The sequence below is a fragment of the Leptodactylus fuscus genome, unplaced genomic scaffold (genome assembly GCF_031893055.1).
Source record: "Leptodactylus fuscus isolate aLepFus1 unplaced genomic scaffold, aLepFus1.hap2 HAP2_SCAFFOLD_623, whole genome shotgun sequence".
In the NCBI taxonomy this organism is placed as follows: domain Eukaryota; kingdom Metazoa; phylum Chordata; class Amphibia; order Anura; family Leptodactylidae; genus Leptodactylus; species Leptodactylus fuscus.
The window spans coordinates 7,421-30,316 of NW_027440656.1; the positions used below are offsets into that span (position 1 = coordinate 7,421).

The following is a 22,896-nucleotide window of genomic DNA, read 5'->3' on the forward strand; positions in this document are numbered from 1 at the left end:
TCCTATCTACAGGTTATAGAGGAGCAGATTGTATATAGTGTCCTATCTACAGGTTATAGAGCAGATTGTATATAGTGTCCTATCTACAGGTTATATAGGAGCAGATTGTATATAGTGTCCTATCTACAGGTTATAGAGCAGATTGTATATAGTGTCCTATCTACAGGTTATAGAGGAGCAGATTGTATATAGTGTCCTATCTACAGGTTATAGAGCAGATTGTATATAGTGTCCTATCTACAGGTTATAGAGGAGCAGATTGTATATAGTGTCCTATCTACAGGTTATAGAGCAGCAGATTGTATATAGTGTCCTATCTACAGGTTATAGAGGAGCAGATTGTATATAGTGTCCTATCTACAGGTTATAGAGGAGATTGTATATAGTGTCCTATCTACAGGTTATATAGGAGCAGATTGTATATAGTGTCCTATCTACAGGTTATAGAGCAGATTGTATATAGTGTCCTATCTACAGGTTATAGAGGAGCAGATTGTATATAGTATCCTATCTACAGGTTATAGAGGAGCAGATTGTATATAGTGTCCTATCTACAGGATATAGAGGAGATTGTATATAGTGTCCTATCTACAGGTTATAGAGGAGCAGATTGTATATAGTGTCCTATCTACAGGTTATAGAGGAGATTGTATATAGTGTCCTATCTACAGGTTATAGAGCAGATTGTATATAGTGTCCTATCTACAGGTTATAGAGCAGATTGTATATAGTGTCCTATCTACAGGTTATAGAGGAGCAGATTGTATATAGTGTCCTATCTACAGGTTATAGAGGAGCAGATTGTATATAGTGTCCTATCTACAGGTTATAGAGGAGCAGATTGTATATAGTGTCCTATCTACAGGTTATAGAGGAGCAGATTGTATATAGTGTCCTATCTACAGGTTATAGAGGGGCAGATTGTATATAGTGTCCTATCTACAGGTTATAGAGGAGCAGATTGTATATAGTGTCCTATCTACAGGTTATAGAGGAGCAGATTGTATATAGTGTCCTATCTACAGGATATAGAGGAGCAGATTGTATATAGTGTCCTATCTACAGGTTATAGAGGAGCAGATTGTATATAGTGTCCTATCTACAGGTTATAGAGCAGATTGTATACAGTGTCCTATCTACAAGTTATAGAGGAGCAGATTGTATATAGTGTCCTATCTACAGGTTATAGAGGAGCAGATTGTATATAGTGTCCTATCTACAGGTTATAGAGGAGCAGATTGTATATAGTGTCCTATCTACAGGTTATAGAGGAGCAGATTGTATATAGTGTCCTATCTACAGGTTATAGAGGAGCAGATTGTATATAGTGTCCTATCTACAGGTTATAGAGCAGATTGTATATAGTGTCCTATCTACAGGTTATAGAGGAGCAGATTGTATATAGTGTCCTATCTACAGGTTATAGAGGAGCAGATTGTATATAGTGTCCTATCTACAGGTTATAGAGGAGATTGTATATAGTGTCCTATCTACAGGTTATACAGCAGATTGTATATAGTGTCCTATCTACAGGTTATAGAGCAGATTGTATATAGTGTCCTATCTACAGGTTATAGAGCAGATTGTATATAGTGTCCTATCTACAGGTTATAGAGCAGATTGTATATAGTGTCCTATCTACAGGTTATAGAGCAGATTGTATATACTGTCCTATCTACAGGTTATAGAGCAGATTGTATATAGTGTCCTATCTACAGGTTATAGAGGAGCAGATTGTATATAGTGTCCTATCTACAGGTTATAGAGCAGATTGTATATAGTGTCCTATCTACAGGTTATAGAGGAGCAGATTGTATATAGTGTCCTATCTACAGGTTATAGAGGAGCAGATTGTATATAGTGTCCTATCTACAGGTTATAGAGGAGCAGATTGTATATAGTGTCCTATCTACAGGTTATAGAGGAGCAGATTGTATATAGTGTCCTATCTACAGGTTATAGAGGAGCAGATTGTATATAGTGTCCTATCTACAGGTTATAGAGGAGCAGATTGTATATAGTGTCCTATCTACAGGTTATACAGGAGCAGATTGTATATAGTGTCCTATCTACAGGTTATAGAGCAGATTGTATATAGTGTCCCATCTACAGGTTATAGAGGAGCAGATTGTATATAGTGTCCTATCTACAGGTTATAGAGGAGCAGATTGTATATAGTGTCCTATCTACAGGTTATAGAGGAGCAGATTGTATATAGTGTCCTATCTACAGGTTATAGAGGAGCAGATTGTATATAGTGTCCTATCTACAGGTTATAGAGGAGCAGATTGTATATAGTGTCCTATCTACAGGTTATAGAGCAGATTGTATATAGTGTCCTATCTACAGGTTATAGAGGAGCAGATTGTATATAGTGTCCTATCTGCAGGTTATAGAGGAGCAGATTGTATATAGTGTCCTATCTACAGGTTATAGAGCAGATTGTATATAGTGTCCTATCTACAGGTTATAGAGGAGCAGATTGTATATAGTGTCCTATCTACAGGTTATAGAGGAGCAGATTGTATATAGTGTCCTATCTACAGGTTATAGAGGAGCAGATTGTATATAGTGTCCTATCTACAGGTTATAGAGCAGATTGTATATAGTGTCCTATCTACAGGTTATAGAGCAGATTGTATATAGTGTCCTATCTACAGGTTATAGAGGAGCAGATTGTATATAGTGTCCTATCTACAGGTTATAGAGGAGCAGATTGTATATAGTGTCCTATCTACAGGTTATAGAGGAGCAGATTGTATATAGTGTCCTATCTACAGGTTATAGAGGAGCAGATTGTATATAGTGTCCTATCTACAGGTTATAGAGGAGCAGATTGTATATAGTGTCCTATCTACAGGTTATAGAGGAGCAGATTGTATATAGTGTCCTATCTACAGGTTATAGAGGAGCAGATTGTATATAGTGTCCTATCTACAGGTTATACGAGCAGATTGTATATACCTATCTACAGGTTATACAGCAGATTGTATATAGTGTCCTATCTACAGGTTATAGAGCAGATTGTATATAGTGTCCTATCTACAGGTTATAGAGGAGCAGATTGTATATAGTGTCCTATCTACAGGTTATAGAGGAGCAGATTGTATATAGTGTCCTATCTACAGGTTATAGAGGAGCAGATTGTATATAGTGTCCTATCTACAGGTTATAGAGCAGATTGTATATAGTGTCCTATCTACAGGTTATACAGCAGATTGTATACAGTGTCCTATCTACAGGTTATAGAAGAGCAGATTGTATATAGTGTCCTATCTACAGGTTATACAGGAGCAGATTGTATATAGTGTCCTATCTACAGGTTATAGAGCAGATTGTATATAGTGTCCTATCTACAGGTTATAGAGGAGCAGATTGTATATAGTGTCCTATCTACAGGTTATAGAGGAGCAGATTGTATATAGTGTCCTATCTACAGGTTATAGAGGAGCAGATTGTATATAGTGTCCTATCTACAGGTTATAGAGGAGCAGATTGTATATAGTGTCCTATCTACAGGTTATAGAGCAGATTGTATACAGTGTCCTATCTACAGGTTATAGAAGAGCAGATTGTATATAGTGTCCTATCTACAGGTTATAGAGGAGCAGATTGTATATAGTGTCCTATCTACAGGTTATAGAGGAGCAGATTGTATATAGTGTCCTATCTACAGGTTATAGAGGAGATTGTATATAGTGTCCTATCTACAGGTTATAGAGGAGCAGATTGTATATAGTGTCCTATCTACAGGTTATAGGGGAGCAGATTGTATATAGTGTCCTATCTACAGGTTATAGAGCAGATTGTATATATTGTCCTATCTACAGGTTATGGAGCAGAGTGTATATAGTGTCCTATCTACAGGTTATAGAGGAGCAGATTGTATATAGTGTCCTATCTACAGGTTATAGAGCAGATTGTATATAGTGTCCTATCTACAGGTTATGGAGCAGAGTGTATATAGTGTCCTATCTACAGGTTATAGAGGAGCAGATTGTATATAGTGTCCTATCTACAGGTTATGGAGCAGATTGTATATAGTGTCCTATCTACAGGTTATAGAGGAGCAGATTGTATATAGTGTCCTATCTACAGGTTATAGAGGAGCAGATTGTATATAGTGTCCTATCTACAGGTTATACAGCAGATTGTATATAGTGTCCTATCTACAGGTTATAGAGCAGATTGTATATAGTGTCTTATCTACAGGTTATACAGCAGATTGTATATAGTGTCCTATCTACAGGTTATAGAGGAGCAGAGTGTATATAGTGTCCTATCTACAGGTTATAGAGCAGATTGTATATAGTGTCCTATCTACAGGTTATAGAGGAGCAGATTGTATATAGTGTCCTATCTACAGGTTATAGAGGAGCAGATTGTATATAGTGTCCTATCTACAGGTTATAGAGCAGATTGTATATAGTGTCCTATCTACAGGTTATAGAGGAGCAGATTGTATATAGTGTCCTATCTACAGGTTATAGAGCAGATTGTATATAGTGTCCTATCTACAGGTTATAGAGGAGCAGATTGTATATAGTGTCCTATCTACAGGATATAGAGCAGATTGTATATAGTGTCCTATCTACAGGTTATAGAGGAGCAGATTGTATATAGTGTCCTATCTACAGGTTATAGAGGGGCAGATTGTATATAGTGTCCTATCTACAGGTTATAGGGGAGCAGATTGTATATAGTGTCCTATCTACAGGTTATAGAGGGGCAGATTGTATATAGTGTCCCATCTACAGGTTATAGAGGAGCAGATTGTATATAGTGTCCTATCTACAGGTTATAGAGGAGCAGATTGTATATAGTGTCCTATCTACAGGTTATAGAGCAGATTGTATATAGTGTCCTATCTACAGGATATAGAGCAGATTGTATATAGTGTCCTATCTACAGGTTATAGAGCAGATTGTATATAGTGTCCTATCTACAGGTTATAGAGGAGCAGATTGTATATAGTGTCCTATCTACAGGTTATAGAGGGGCAGATTGTATATAGTGTCCTATCTACAGGTTATAGGGGAGCAGATTGTATATAGTGTCCTATCTACAGGTTATAGAGGGGCAGATTGTATATAGTGTCCTATCTACAGGTTATAGAGGGGCAGATTGTATATAGTGTCCTATCTACAGGTTATAGGGGAGCAGATTGTATATAGTGTCCTATCTACAGGTTATAGGGGAGCAGATTGTATATAGTGTCCTATCTACAGGTTATAGAGGAGCAGATTGTATATAGTGTCCTATCTACAGGTTATAGAGGGGCAGATTGTATATAGTGTCCCATCTACAGGTTATAGAGGAGCAGATTGTATATAGTGTCCTATCTACAGGTTATAGAGGAGCAGATTGTATATAGTGTCCTATCTACAGGTTATAGAGCAGATTGTATATAGTGTCCTATCTACAGGATATAGAGCAGATTGTATATAGTGTCCTATCTACAGGTTATAGAGGAGCAGATTGTATATAGTGTCCTATCTACAGGTTATAGAGGGGCAGATTGTATATAGTGTCCTATCTACAGGTTATAGAGGAGGAGGAGCAGAGCGTATATATATACAGGGCTCAGTACTACTTCTCTGTATATATCTCTATAGGGAGGAGTCGGTGACTCAGCAGGAAGTGAACAGCAAAGTTGTTGGAAGAGAAGAATCAGAGATTACAGGAGAGGTCAGAGAGACTACCGGAGACCGCTGACTGACGGAGAGACTACAGGAGACCGCTGACTGACGGAGAGACTACAGGAGACCGCTGACTGACGGAGAGACTACAGGAGACCGCTGACTGACGGAGAGACTACAGGAGACCGCTGACTGACGGAGAGACTACAGGAGACCGCTGACTGACGGAGAGACTACAGGAGACCGCTGACTGACAGAGAGACTACAGGAGACCGCTGACTGACAGATAGACTACAGGAGACTTGAGAAATAAGAAAGAAGCCTGTACTTGGTGAGACATTATTTTCTTCTATCTCTTGTTCCATATTTTCGTAATGAGTCACCCGTGCTGTATACCTGACACTGTACTGCACTGCCCCCTGCTGTATACCTGACACTGTACTGCACTGCCCCCTGCTGTATACCTGACACTGTACTGCACTGCCCCCTGCTGTATACCTGACACTGTACTGCACTGCCCCCTGCTGTATACCTGACACTGTACTGCACTGCCCCCTGCTGTATACCTGACACTGTACTGCACTGCCCCCTGCTGTATACCTGACACTGTACTGCACTGCCCCCTGCTGTATACCTGACACTGTACTGCACTGCCCCCTGCTGTATACCTGACACTGTACTGCACTGCCCCCTGCTGTATACCTGACACTGCACTACAATGCCCCCTGCTGTATACCTGACACTGTACTGCACTGCCCCTGCTGTATACCTGACACTGTACTGCACTGCCCCCTGCTGTATACCTGACACTGTACTGCACTGCCCCCTGCTGTATACCTGACACTGTACTGCACTGCCCCCTGCTGTATACCTGACACTGCACTACAATGCCCCCTGCTGTATACCTGACACTGTACTGCACTGCCCCTGCTGTATACCTGACACTGTACTGCACTGCCCCCTGCTGTATACCTGACACTGTACTGCACTGCCCCCTGCTGTATACCTGACACTGTACTGCACTGCCCCCTCCTGTATACCTGACACTGTACTGCACTGCCCACTCCTGTATACCTGACACTGTACTGCCCCCTGCTGTATACCTGACACTGTACTGCACTGCCCCCAGGCTGTATACCTGAAACTGTACTGCACTGCCCCCGCCTGTATACCTGACACTGTACTGCACTGCCCACTCCTGTATACCTGACACTGTACTGCACTGCCCCTCCTGTATACCTGACACTGTACTGCACTGCCCACTGCTGTATACCTGAAACTGTACTGCACTGCCCCCGCCTGTATACCTGACACTGTACTGCACTGCCCCTGCTGTATACCTGACACTGTACTGCACTGCCCACTCCTGTATACCTGACACTGTACTGCCCCCTGCTGTATACCTGACACTGTACTGCACTGCCCCCAGGCTGTATACCTGAAACTGTACTGCACTGCCCCCGCCTATATACCTGACACTGTACTGCACTGCCCACTCCTGTATACCTGACACTGTACTGCACTGCCCCTCCTGTATACCTGACACTGTACTGCACTGCCCACTGCTGTATACCTGAAACTGTACTGCACTGCCCCCTGCTGTATACCTGACACTGTACTGCACTGCCCCCTCCTGTATACCTGACACTGTACTGCCCCTTCTGTATACCTGACACTATACTGCACTGCCCCCTCCTGTATACCTGACACTGTACTGCCCCCTCCTGTATACCTGACACTGTACTGCCCCCTCCTGTATACCTGACACTGTACTGCACTGCCCCCTGCTGTATATCTGACACTGTACTGCACTGCCCCCTCCTGTATACCTGACACTGTACTGTACTGCCCACTACTGTATACCTGACACTGTACTGTCCCCTCCTGTATACCTGACACTGTACTGCACTGCCCCCTCCTGTATTCCTGACACTGTACTGCACTGCCCCTCCTGTATACCTGACACTGTACTGCACTGCCCACTGCTGTATACCTGACACTGTACTGCACTGCCCCCTCCTGTATACCTGACAGTGTACTGCACTGCCCACTGCTGTATACCTGACACTGTACTGCACTGCCCCCTCCTGTATACCTGACACTGTACTGCACTGCCCCCTCCTGTATACCTGACACTGTACTGCACTGCCCCCCTCCTGTATACCTGACACTGTACTGTACTGCCCCCTGCTGTATACCTGACACTGTACTGCTCTGCCCCCTACTGTATACCTGACACTTTACTGCACTGCCCCTTCTATATAACTGACACTGCACTACAATGCCCCCTGCTATATACCTGACACTGTACTGCACTGCCCCCGCCTGTATACCTGACACTGTACTGCAGTGCCACCGCCTGTATACCTGACACTGTACTGCACTGCCCCTGCTGTATACCTGACACTGTACTGCACTGCCCCTACTGTATACCTGACACTGTACTGCACTGCCACCTCCTGTATACCTGACACTGTACTGCACTGTCCCCTCCTGTATACCTGACACTGTACTGCACTGCCCCCTCCTGTATACCTGACACTGTACTGCACTGCCCACTGCTGTATACCTGACACTGTACTGCACTACCCCCTACTGTATGTCTGACACTAAACTGCACTGCCCCCTGTTATAAACCTGAAACTACACTGACCCCTGCTGTATACCTGACAATTCACTGCTCCCTGCTGTATAAGTGACACTGCACTGCCCCTTGCTATACACCTGAAACTGTACTGCACTGCCCCCTGCTGTATACCTGACACTGCACTGCCCCCTGCTGTATACCTGACACTGCACTTCCCCCTGCTGTATACCTGACACTGTACTGCACTGCCCCCTGTTGTATACCTGACTCTGTACTGCACTGGCCCCGGCTGTATACCTGACACTGTACTGCACTGCCCCTGCTGTATACCTAACACTGTACTGCACTGCCCCCTGCTGTATACCTGACACTGCACTGCCCCCTTCTGTATACCTGACACTGTACTGCACTGCCCCTACTGTATACCTGACACTGCACTGCCCTTGCTGTATACCTGACACTGTACTGTACTTCCCCCTGCTGTATACCTAATGCTGTACTGCACTCCTCCCTTCTACTTACCTGACACTGCACTTCCCTCTGCTGTATACCTGAGACTGTACTGCACTGCCCCCTGCTATATACCTGACACTGTTCTGCACTGCCCCATGCTGTATACCTGACACTGTACTGCTCTGCCCCCTACTGTATACCTGACACTATACTGCCCCCTTCTGTATACTTGACACTGTACTGCACTGGCCCCAGCTGTATACCTGACACTGCACTGCACTACCCCTGCTATATACCTGACACTGTACTGCACTGCTCCTACTATATACCTGACACTGTACTGCACTGCTCCGTGCTGTATACCTGACAGTGTACTGCACTGCCCCACTATATACCTGACACTGTATTACACTGCCCCCTGCTGTATACCTGACACTGCACTGCTTCCTGCTCTATAAGTGACACTGCACTGCCCCTTGCTGACCCCTGCTGTATACCTAACACTGTACTGCACTGCCCTCTGCTGTATACCTAACACTGCATTGAATTGTCCCCTGCTGTATACCTGACACTGCACTGGCCCCTGCTTTATACCTGACACTGTACTGCACTGCTCCTACTATATACCTGACACTGTACTGCACTGCTCCGTGCTGTATACCTGACAGTGTACTACACTGCCCCCTGCTGTATACCTGACACTTTACTTCACTGCCCCCTTCTGTATACCTGACACTTTACTGCACTGCCCCCTGCTTTATACCTGACACTGTACTGCACTGACCCCTGCTGTATACCTGACACTGTACTGCACTGCCCCCTGCTGTATATCTGACACTGCATTGCACTGCCCCCTGCTGTATATCTGACACTGCATTGCACTGCCTACTTCTGTAAACCTGACACTGTACTGCACTGCCCCCTGCTTTATACCTGACACTGTACTGCACTGCCCCCTGCTATATACCTGACACTGTACTGCTCTGCCCCCTGCTGTATACCTGACACTGTACTGCCCCCTGCTGTATACTTGACACTGTACTGCACTGGCCCCACCTGTGTACCAGACACTGCACTGCACTACCCCTGCTATATACCTGACACTGTACTGCACTGCTCCTACTATATACCTGACATTGTACTGCACTGCTCCTACTATATACCTGACACTGTACTGCACTGCCCCTGCTGTATACCTGACACAGCACTGCACTACTCCCTGCTGTATGTCTGAAACTAAACTGCACTGCCCCCTGCTATATACCTGACACTTCATTGCACTGGCCCCTGCTGTATACCTGACACTGTACTGCACTGCCCACTGTTGTATACCTGACACTGTACTGCATTGCCCCCTGCTGTATAATGACATTGTACTGCACTGCCCCTGCTGTATACCTGACACTGTACTGCACTGGCCTCTGCTCTATTCCTGACACTGTATTGCACTGCCCTCTGCTGTATACTTGACACTGTACTGCACCGGCCCCAGCTGTGTACCTGAAACTGCACTGCACTACCCCTGCTATATGCCTGACACCGTACTGAACTGCTCCTACTATATACCTGACACTGTACTGCACTGCCCCCTGCTATAAACCTGACACCGCACTGCCCCTTGCTGTATACCTGACACTGTACTGCACTGCCCCCTGCTGTATACCTGACACTGCTCTGCTCCCTGCTGTATACCTGACACTGCACTGCCCCCTGCTGTATAACTGACACTGTACTGCACTGCCCCTGCTGCTGTATACCTGACACAGCACTGCACTACTCCCTGCTGTATGTCTGACACTAAACTGCACTGCCCCCTGCTATCTACTTGACACTGCATTGCACTGGCCCCTGCTGTATACCTGACACTGTATTGCACTGCTCCTGCTGTATACCTGACACTCTACTGCACTGCCCCCTGTTGTATACCTGACACTGTACTGCACTGCCCCCTGCTGTATACCTGACACTGTACTGCACTGGCCCCTGCTGTATTCCTGACACTGTACTGCACTGCTCCTACTATATACCTGACACTGTACTGCACTGCCCCCTGATATAAACCTGAAACTGCACTGCCCCCTGCTGTATACCTGACAATGCACTGCTCCCTGCTGTATAAGTGACACTGCACTGCCCCTTGCTATACACCTGAAACTGTACTGCACTGCCCCCTGCTGTATACCTGACACTGCACTGCCCCCTGTTGTATACCTGACTCTGTACTGCTCTGGCCGCGGCTGTATACCTGACACTGTACTGCACTGCCCCTGCTGTATACCTGACACTGTACTGCACTGCCCCCTACTGTATACCTGACACTGCACTGCCCCCTGCTGTATACCTGACACTGCACTGCCCCTGCTGTATACCTGACACTGTACTGTACTTCCCCCTGCTGTATACTTGACACTGTACTGCACTGCCCCCTGCTGTATACCTGACACTGCACTGCCCCCTGCTGTATACCTGATGCTGTACTGCACTCCCCTCTTCTACTTACTTGACACTGCACTTCCCTCTGCTGTATACCTGACACTGTACTGCACTGCCCCTGCTGTATATCTGACACTGTACTGCACTGCTCCTGCTGTATACCTGACACTGTACTGCACTGCCCCTGTTGTATATCTGACACTGTACTGCACTGCCTCTGCTGTATACCTGACAGTGTACTGCACTGCCCCCTGCTGTATACCTGACACTGTACTGCACTGCCCCTGCTGTATACCTGACACTGTACTGCACTGCCCCCTGCTGTATACATGACACTTTACAACACTGCCCCCTGCTGTATATCTGACATTGTACTGCACTGCCCCCTGCTGTATACCTGACACTGCATTGCACTGCCCCCTGCTGTATACCTGACACTGTACCGCACTGCCTCCTACTGTTTACCTGACACAGCACTGGACTGCCTTCTGCTGTATACCTGACACTGTACTGCACTGCCCCCTGCTGTATACCTGACACTGTACTGCACTGCCGCTGCTGTATATCTGACACTGTACTGCCCCTACTGTATACCTGACACTTTACTGCCCCTGCTGTATACCTGACACTGTACTGCACAGCCCCCTGCTGTATACATGACACTTTACTGCATTGCCCCCTGCTGTATACCTGACACTGTACTGCACTGCCCCCTGCTGTATACCTGACTGCACTGCCCCCTGCTGTATACCTGACACTGTACTGCACTACCCCTGCTGTATACTGACACTGTACTGCACTGTCCTGCTGTATACGTTACACTGTACTGCACTGCCTCCTACTATTTACCTGACACAGCAATGCACTGCCTTCTGCTGTATACCTGACACTTTACTGCACTGCCTCCTGCTCTATACCTGACACTGCATTGCACTGTCCCCTGCTGTATACCTGACACTGTACTGAACTGCCCCCTGCTGTATACCTGACACTGCACTGCACTGCCCCCTGCTGTATACCTGACACTAAACTGCACCGCCCCCTGCAATATTCCTGACACTGCATTGCACTGGCCCCTGCTGTATACCTGACACTGCATTGCACTGCCCCTGCTGTATACCTGACACTGTACTGCACTGCCCCCCGTTGTATACCTGACACTGCAAAGCACTGCCCCCTGCTGTACATCTGACACTGCACTGCCCCCTGCTGTATAACTGACACTGTACTGCACTGCCCCCTGCTGTATACCTGACACTGTACTGCACTGCCCCTCTGCTGTATACTTGACACTGTACTGCACTGCCTTTGCTGTATATCTGACACTGTACTGCACTGCCTTTGCTGTATATCTGACACTGCACTGCCCCTGCTGTATATCTGACACTGTACTGCACTGCCCCCTGCTGTATACCTGACACTGTACTGCACTGCCCCCTGCTGTATATCTGACACTGTACTGCACTGCCCCTGCTGTATATCTTACACTGTACTGCACTGCCCCTGCTGTATATCTGACACTGTACTGCACTGCCTCTGCTATATACCTGACAGTGTACTGCACTGCCCCCTGCTGTATACCTGACACTGTACTGCACTGCCCCCTGCTGTATACCTGACACTGTACTGCACTGCCCCTGCTGTATATCTGACACAGTACTGCCCCTGCTGTATACCTGACACTGTACTGCACTGCCCCCTGCTGTATACATGATACTTTACTGCACTGCCCTCTGCTGTATACCTGACATTGTACTGCACTGCCCCCTTCTGTATACCTGACACTGCATTGCACTGCCCCCTGCTGTATACCTGACACTGTACTGCACTGCCCCTGCGGTATACTGACACTGTACTGCACTGCCCTGCTGTATACGTGACACTGTACCGCACTGCCTCCTACTGTTTACGTGACACAGCAATGCACTGCCTTCTGATGTATATCTGACAAAGCACTGGACTGCCTTCTGCTGTATACCTGACACTGTACTGCACTGCCCCCTGCTTTATACCTGACACTGTACTGCACTGCCTCCTGCTGTATACCTGACACTGCACTGCACTGGCCCCTGCTGTATACCTGACACTGCATTGCACTGCCCCCTGCTGTATACCTGACACTGCACTGCCCTGCCCCCTGCTGTATACCTGACACTAAACTGCACTGCCCCCTGCAATATTCCTGACACTGCATTGCACTGGCCCCTGCTGTATACCTGACACTGCATTGCACTGCCCCTGCTGTATACCTGACACTGTACTGCACTGCCCCCCGTTGTATACCTGACACTGCAAAGCACTGCCCCCTGCTGTACATCTGACACTGCACTGCCCCCTGCTGTATACCTGAGACTGTACTGCACTGCCCCCCGCTGTATACCTGAAACTGAAAAGCACTGCCCCTGCTGTATATCTGACACTGTACTGCACTGCCCCCTGCTGTATACTTGACACTGCACTGCACTGCCCCCTGCTGTATACCTGACACTGTACTATACTTCCCCCTGCTGTATACCTGACACTGCACTGCCCCCTGCTGTATACCTGACACTCTACTGCACTGCCCCTGCTGAATAACTGACACTACTGCACTGCCCCTGCTGTATATCTGACACTGTACTGCACTGCCCCTGCTGTATAACTGACACTGTACTGCACTGTCCCTGCTGTATATCTGACACTGCATTGCACTGCCTTCTGGTTTATACTTGACACTGTACTGCACTGGCCCCACCTGTGTACCAGACACTGCACTGCACTACCCCTGCTATATACCTGACACTGTACTGCACTGCTCCTACTATATACCTGACACTGTACTGAACTGCTCCGTGCTGTATTCCTGACAGTGTACTGCACTGCTCCGTGCTGTATACCTGACAGTGTACTACACTGCCCCCTGCTGTATACTTGACACTTTACTGCACTGTCCCTGCTGTATACTTGACACTTTACTGCACTGTCCCTGCTGTATACCTGACACTGTACTGCACTGCCCCCTGCTGTATACCTGACACTGTACTGCACTGCTCCTACTATATACCTGACACTGTACTGCACTGCCCCCTGCTGTATACCTTACACTGCACTGCTTCCTGCTGTATAAGTGACACTGCACTGCCCCTTGCTGACCCCTGCTGTATACCTGACACTGTACTGCACTGCCCCTGCTGTATACTTGACACAGCACTGCACTACTCCCTGCTGTATGTCTGACACTAAACTGCACTGCCCCCTGCTATATACCTGACACTGCATTGCACTGCCCCTGCTGTATACCTGACACTGTACTGCACTGCTCCTACTATATACCTGACACTGTACTGCACTGCCCCCTGTTGTATAATGACATTGTACTGCACTGCCCCTGCTGTATTCCTGACACTGTATTGCACTGCCCTGCTGTATATCTGACACAGCCTTGTACTGCCCCCTGCTGTATACTTGACACTGTACTGCACCAGCCCCAGCTGTGTACCTGACAATGCACTGCACTACCCCTGCTATATACCTGACACCGTACTGAACTGCTCCTACTATATACCTGACACTGTACTGCACTGCCCCCTGCTGTATACCTGACACTGCACTGCTCTCTGCTGTATAAGTGACACTGCACTGCCCCTTGCTGTATACCTTACACTGTACTGCACTGCCCCCTGCTGTATACCTGACACTGCACTGCTCCCTGCTGTATACCTGATGCTGTACTGCACTGCCCCCTGCTGTATACCTGACACAGCACTGCCCCCTGCTGTATACCTGACACTATACTGCACTTCCCCTGCTGTATACCTGACACAGCACTTCACTACCCCCTACTGTATGTCTGACACTAAACTGCACTGCCCCCTGTTATATACCTGACACTCCATTGCACTGGCCCCTGCTGTATACCTGACACTGTACTGCACTGCTCCTACTATATACCTGACACTGTACTGCACTGCCCCCTGCTATAAACCTGAAACTGCACTGCCCCTTGCTATACACCTGACACTGTACTGCACTGCCCCTGCGGTATACCTGACACTGCACTGCCCCCTTCTGTATACCTGACACTGTACTGCACTGCCCCCTACTGTATACCTGACACTGCACTGCCCCTGCTGTATACCTGACACTGTACTGCACTGCCCCCTTCTGTATACCTGACACTGCACTGCCCCTGCTGTATACTTGATAATGTACTGCACTCCCCCTTCTATTTTCCTGACACTGCATTGCCCCCTGCTGTATACCTGAGACTGTACTGCACTGCCCCTGCTGTATACCAGACACTGTACTGCACTGCCTCCTGCTGTATACCTGACACTGTACTGCACTTCCCCCTGCTGTAATCCTGACACTGTACTGCACTGCCCCCTGCTGTATATCTGACACTGTACTGCACTGCCCCTTCTGTATACCTGACACTTTACTGCCCCTGCTGTATACCTGACACTGTACTGCACAGCCCCCTGCTGTATACATGACACTTTACTGCATTGCCCCCTGCTGTATACCTGACACTGTACTGCACTCCCCCCTTCTTTTTACCTGACACTGCATTGCACTGCCCCCTGCTGTATACCTGACACTGTACTGTACTGCCCCTGCTGTATACCTGACACAGCACTTCACTACCCCCTACTGTATGTCTGACACTAAACTGCACTGCCCCCTGTTATATACCTGACACTCCATTGCACTGGCCCCTGCTGTATACCTGACACTGTACTGCACTGCTCCTACTATATACCTGACACTGTACTGCACTGCACCCTGCTATAAACCTGAAACTGCACTGCCCCTTGCTATACACCTGATACTGTACTGCACTGCCCCTGCGGTGTACCTGACACTGCACTGCCCCCTTCTGTATACCTGACACTGTACTGCACTGCCCCCTACTGTATACCTGACACTGCACTGCCCCCTGCTGTATACCTGACACTGTACAGCACTGCCCCCTGCTGTATACCTGACACTGCATTGCACTGCCCCCTGCTGTATACCTGACACTGTACTGCACTGCCCCTGCTGTATACTGACACTGTACTGCACTGTCCTACTGTATACGTTACACTGTACTGCACTGCCTCCTACTATTTACCTGACACAGCAATGCACTGCCTTCTGCTGTATACCTGACACTTTACTGCACTGCCTCCTGCTCTATACCTGACACTGCATTGCACTGTCCCCTGCTGTATACCTGACACTGTACTGCACTGCCCCCTGCTGTATACCTGACACTGCACTGCACTGACCCCTGCTGTATACCTGACACTAAACTGCACCGCCCCCTGCAATATTCCTGACACTGCATTACACTGGCCCCTGCTGTATACCTGACACTGCATTGCACTGCCTCTGCTGTATACCTGACACTGTACTGCACTGCCCCCCTTGTATACCTGACACTGCAAAGCACTGCCCCCTGCTGTACATCTGACACTGTACTGCACTGCCCCTGCTGTATACCTGACACTGTACTTCACTGCCCCCCGTTGTATACCTGACACTGCAAAGCACTGCCCCCTGCTGTATCCCTGACACTGCACTGCCCCCTGCTGTATACCTGACACTGCATTGCACTGCCCCTGCTGTATACCTGACACTGTACTGCACTGCCCTCCGTTGTATACCTGACAATGCAAAGCACTGCCCCCTGCTGTATCCCTGACACTGCACTGCCCCCTGCTGTATACCTGACACTGTACTGCACTGCCCCCTACTTTATACCTGACACTGCACTGCCCCGTGCTGTATACCTGACACTGCACTGCACTGACCCCTGCTGTATACCTGACACTGTACTATACTTCCCCCTGCTGTATACCTGACACTGCACTGCACTCCCCCCTTCTTTTTACCTGACACTGCACTGCCCCCTGCTGTATACCTGAGACTGTACTGCACTGCCCCTGCTGTATAACTGACACTGTACTGCACAGCCCCTGCTGTATACCTGACACTGTACTGCACTGCCCCCTGCTGTATAACTGACACTGTACTGCACTGCCCCTCTGCTGTATACTTGACACTGTACTGCACTGCCTCTGCTGTATATCTGACACTGTACTGCACTGCCCCCTGCTGTATACCTGACACTGTACTGCACTGCCCCTGCTGTATATCTGACACTGTACTGCACTGCCCCCTGCTGTATATCTGAAACTGTACTGCACTGCCTCTGCTGTATATCTGACACTGTACTGCACTGCCCCCTGCTGTATATCTGAAACTGTACTGCACTGCCTCTGCTGTATATCTGACACTGTACTGCACTGCCCCCTGCTGTATACGTGACACTGTACTTCACTGCCCCCTGCTGTGTACTTGACACTGCACTGCCCCCTGCTGTATTCCTGATGCTGTACTGCACTCCCCCCTTCTATTTACTTGACACTGTACTGCACTGCCCCTGCTGTATACCTGACACTGTACTGCACTGCCCCTGCTGTATATCTGACACTGTACTGCCCCTGCTGTATACCTGACACTGTACTGCATTGCCCCCTGCTGTATACATGACACTTTACTGCACTGCCCCCTGCTGTATACCTGACACTGTACTATACTTCCCCCTGCTGTATACCTGACACTGCACTGCCCCCTGCTGTATACCTGAGACAGTACTGCACTGCCCCTGCTGTATAACTGACACTGTACTGCACAGCCTCTGCTGTATACCTGACACTGTACTGCACTGCCCCCTGCTGTATACCTGACACTGTACTATACTCCCCCCTTTTATTTACCTGACACTGCACTGCCCCCTGCTGTATACCTGAGACTGTACTGCACTGCCCCTGCTGTATAACTGACACTGTACTGCACAGCCTCTGCTGTATACCTGACACTGTACTGCACTGCCCCCTGCTGTATACCTGACACTGTTGTGCACTGCCCCCTGCTGTATACTTGACTCTGTACTGCACTGCCTCTGCTGTATACCTGACACTGTACTGCACTGCCCCTGCTGTATATCTGACACTGTACTGCACTGCCCCCTGCTGTATACCTGACACTGTACTGCACTGCCCCCTGCTGTATCCCTGACACTGCTCTGCTCCCTGCTGTATACCTGACACTGCACTGCCCCTGCTGTATAACTGACACTGTACTACACTGCCCCTGCTGCTGTATACCTGACACAGCACTGCACTACTCCCTGCTGTATGTCTGACACTAAACTGCACTGCCCCCTGCTGTATATCTGACACTGTACTGCACTGCCCACTGCTGTATACCTGACACTGTACTGCACTGCCCCCTGCTGTATACCTGACACTGTACTGCATTGGCCCCTGCTGTATTCCTGACACTGTACTGCACTGCCCCCCGTTGTATACCTGACACTGCAAAGCACTGCCCCCTTCTGTATCCCTGACACTGCACTGCCCCCTGCTGTATACCTGACACTGTACTGCACTGCCCCCTACTTTATACCTGACACTGCACTGCCCCCTGCTGTATACCTGACACTGCACTGCACTGACCCCTGCTGTATACCTGACACTGTACTATACTCCCCCCTGCTGTATACCTGACACTGCACTGCCCCCTGCTGTATAGCTGACACTGTACTGCACTCCCCCCTTCTATTTACCTGACACTGCAGTGCCCCCTGCTGTATACCTGAGACTGTACTGCACTGCCCCCTGCTGTATAACTGACACTGTACTGCACTGCCCCTCTGCTGTATACTTGACACTGTACTGCACTGCCCCCTGCTGTATACCAGACACTGTACTGCACTGCCCCTGCTGTATATCTGACACTGTACTGCACTGCCCCCTGCTGTATATCTGACACTGTACTGCACTGTCTCTGCTGTATATCTGACACTGTACTGCACTGCCCCCCGTTGTATACCTGACACTGTACTGCACTGCCCCCTGCTGTATATCTGACACTGTACTGCACTGCCTCTGCTGTATATCTGACACTGTACTGCACTGCCCCCTGCTGTATACCTGACACTGTACTGCACTACCCCTGCTGTATACCTGACACTGTACTGCACTGCCCCTGCTGTATACCTGACACTGTACTGCACTGCCCCCTGCTGTATACCTGACACTGTACTGCACTGGCCCCTGCTGTATATCTGACACTGTACTGCCCCTGCTGTATACCTGACACTGTACTGCATTGCCCCCTGCTGTATACATGACACTTTACTGCACTCCCCCCTGCTGTATACCTGACACTGTACTATACTTCCCCCTGCTGTATACCTGACACTGCACTGCCCCCTGCTGTATAGCTGACACTGTACTGCACTCCCCCCTTTTATTTACCTGACACTGCACTGCCCCCTGCTGTATACCTGAGACTGTACTGCACTGCCCCTGCTGTATACCAGACACTGTTCTGCACTGCCTCTGCTGTATATCTGACACTGTACTGCACTGCCCCCTGCTGTGTACTTGACACTGCACTGCCCCCTGCTGTATTCCTGATGCTGTACTGCACTCCCCCCTTCTATTTACTTGACACTGTACTGCACTGCCCCTGCTGTATACCTGACACTGTACTGCACTGCCCCTGCTGTATATCTGACACTGTACTGCCCCTGCTGTATACCTGACACTGTACTGCATTGCCCCCTGCTGTATACATGACACTTTACTGCACTGCCCCCTGCTGTATACCTGACACTGTACTATACTTCCCCCTGCTGTATACCTGACACTGCACTGCCCCCTGCTGTATACCTGAGACAGTACTGCACTGCCCCTGCTGTATAACTGACACTGTACTGCACAGCCTCTGCTGTATACCTGACACTGTACTGCACTGCCCCCTGCTGTATACCTGACACTGTACTATACTCCCCCCTTTTATTTACCTGACACTGCACTGCCCCCTGCTGTATACCTGAGACTGTACTGCACTGCCCCTGCTGTATAACTGACACTGTACTGCACAGCCTCTGCTGTATACCTGACACTGTACTGCACTGCCCCCTGCTGTATACCTGACACTGTTGTGCACTGCCCCCTGCTGTATACTTGACTCTGTACTGCACTGCCTCTGCTGTATACCTGACACTGTACTGCACTGCCCCTGCTGTATATCTGACACTGTACTGCACTGCCCCCTGCTGTATACCTGACACTGTACTGCACTGCCCCCTGCTGTATCCCTGACACTGCTCTGCTCCCTGCTGTATACCTGACACTGCACTGCCCCTGCTGTATAACTGACACTGTACTACACTGCCCCTGCTGCTGTATACCTGACACAGCACTGCACTACTCCCTGCTGTATGTCTGACACTAAACTGCACTGCCCCCTGCTGTATATCTGACACTGTACTGCACTGCCCACTGCTGTATACCTGACACTGTACTGCACTGCCCCCTGCTGTATACCTGACACTGTACTGCATTGGCCCCTGCTGTATTCCTGACACTGTACTGCACTGCCCCCCGTTGTATACCTGACACTGCAAAGCACTGCCCCCTTCTGTATCCCTGACACTGCACTGCCCCCTGCTGTATACCTGACACTGTACTGCACTGCCCCCTACTTTATACCTGACACTGCACTGCCCCCTGCTGTATACCTGACACTGCACTGCACTGACCCCTGCTGTATACCTGACACTGTACTATACTCCCCCCTGCTGTATACCTGACACTGCACTGCCCCCTGCTGTATAGCTGACACTGTACTGCACTCCCCCCTTCTATTTACCTGACACTGCAGTGCCCCCTGCTGTATACCTGAGACTGTACTGCACTGCCCCCTGCTGTATAACTGACACTGTACTGCACTGCCCCTCTGCTGTATACTTGACACTGTACTGCACTGCCCCCTGCTGTATACCAGACACTGTACTGCACTGCCCCTGCTGTATATCTGACACTGTACTGCACTGCCCCCTGCTGTATATCTGACACTGTACTGCACTGTCTCTGCTGTATATCTGACACTGTACTGCACTGCCCCCCGTTGTATACCTGACACTGTACTGCACTGCCCCCTGCTGTATATCTGACACTGTACTGCACTGCCTCTGCTGTATATCTGACACTGTACTGCACTGCCCCCTGCTGTATACCTGACACTGTACTGCACTACCCCTGCTGTATACCTGACACTGTACTGCACTGCCCCTGCTGTATACCTGACACTGTACTGCACTGCCCCCTGCTGTATACCTGACACTGTACTGCACTGGCCCCTGCTGTATATCTGACACTGTACTGCCCCTGCTGTATACCTGACACTGTACTGCATTGCCCCCTGCTGTATACATGACACTTTACTGCACTCCCCCCTGCTGTATACCTGACACTGTACTATACTTCCCCCTGCTGTATACCTGACACTGCACTGCCCCCTGCTGTATAGCTGACACTGTACTGCACTCCCCCCTTTTATTTACCTGACACTGCACTGCCCCCTGCTGTATACCTGAGACTGTACTGCACTGCCCCTGCTGTATACCAGACACTGTTCTGCACTGCCTCTGCTGTATATCTGACACTGTACTGCACTGCCCCCTGCTGTATACCTGACACTGTACTGCACTGCCCCTGCTGTATATCTGACACTGTACTGCACTGCCCCCTGCTGTATACCTGACACTGCTCTGCTCCCTGCTGTATACCTGACACTGCACTGCCCCTGCTTTATAACTGACACTAAACTGCACTGCCCCCTGCTGTATATCTGACACTGTACTGCACTGCCCCCTGCTGTATACCTGACACTGTACTGCACTGCCCCCTGCTGTATACCTGACACTATACTGCACTGGCCCCTGCTGTATTCCTGACACTGTATTGCACTGCCCTGCTGTATATCTGACACAGCCTTGTACTGCCCTCTGCTGTATACTTGACACTGTACTGCACCGGCCCAAGCTGTGTACCTGACACTGCACTGCACTACCCCTGCTATATGCCTGACACCGTACTGAACTGCTCCTACTATATACCTGACACTGTACTGCACTGCCCCCTGCTGTATACCTGACACTGCACTGCCCCCTGCTGTATAACTGTCACAGCACTGCACTACCCCCTACTGTATGTCTGACACTAAACTGCACTGCCCCCTGTTATATACCTGACACTGCATTGCACTGGCCCCTGCTGTATACCTGACACTGTACTGCACTGCTCCTACTATATACCTGACACTGTACTGCACTGCCCCCTGCTGTATACCTGACAATGCACTGCTCCCTGCTGTATAAGTGACACTGCACTGCACCTTGCTATACACCTGAAACTGTACTGCACTGCCCCCTACTGTATACCTGACACTGCACTGCCCCCTGCTGTATACCTGACACTGTACTGCACTGCCCCCTGTTGTATACCTGACTCTGTACTGCTCTGGCCCCGGCTGTATACCTGACACTGTACTGCACTGCCCCTGCTGTATACCTGACACTGTACTGCACTGCCCCCTGCTGTATACCTGACACTGCACTGCCCCCTTCTGTATACCTGACACTGTACTGCACTGCCCCCTACTGTATACCTGACACTGCACTGCCCCTGCTGTATACCTGACACTGTACTGTACTTCCCCCTGCTGTATACTTGACAATGTACTGCACTGCCCCCTGCTGTATACCTGACACTGTACTGCACTGCCCCTGCTGTATACCTGACACTGTACTGCACTGCTCCTGCTGTATACCTGACACTGTACTGCACTGCCCCCTGCTGTATACCTGACACTGTACTGCACTGCCCCTGCTGTATACCTGACACTGTACTGCACTGCCCCCTGCTGTATACCTGACACTGTACTGCACTGCCCCTGCTG

The 22,896-nt window shown here is 49.0% G+C and overlaps 1 protein-coding gene across 1 annotated transcript in view; it reads left to right on the forward strand.

Annotated features, from left to right (window-relative positions):
- The first annotated feature begins 5,697 nt into the window (after positions 1-5,697).
- LOC142188680 (uncharacterized) overlaps positions 5,698-22,896 on the forward strand; it is a 46,763-nt gene continuing 29,564 nt past the window's right edge. The window contains exon 1 of the mRNA XM_075261919.1: positions 5,698-5,970. The gene's annotated coding sequence lies outside the window, so the exon portion shown is untranslated. The remainder of the gene's footprint in view (positions 5,971-22,896) is intronic.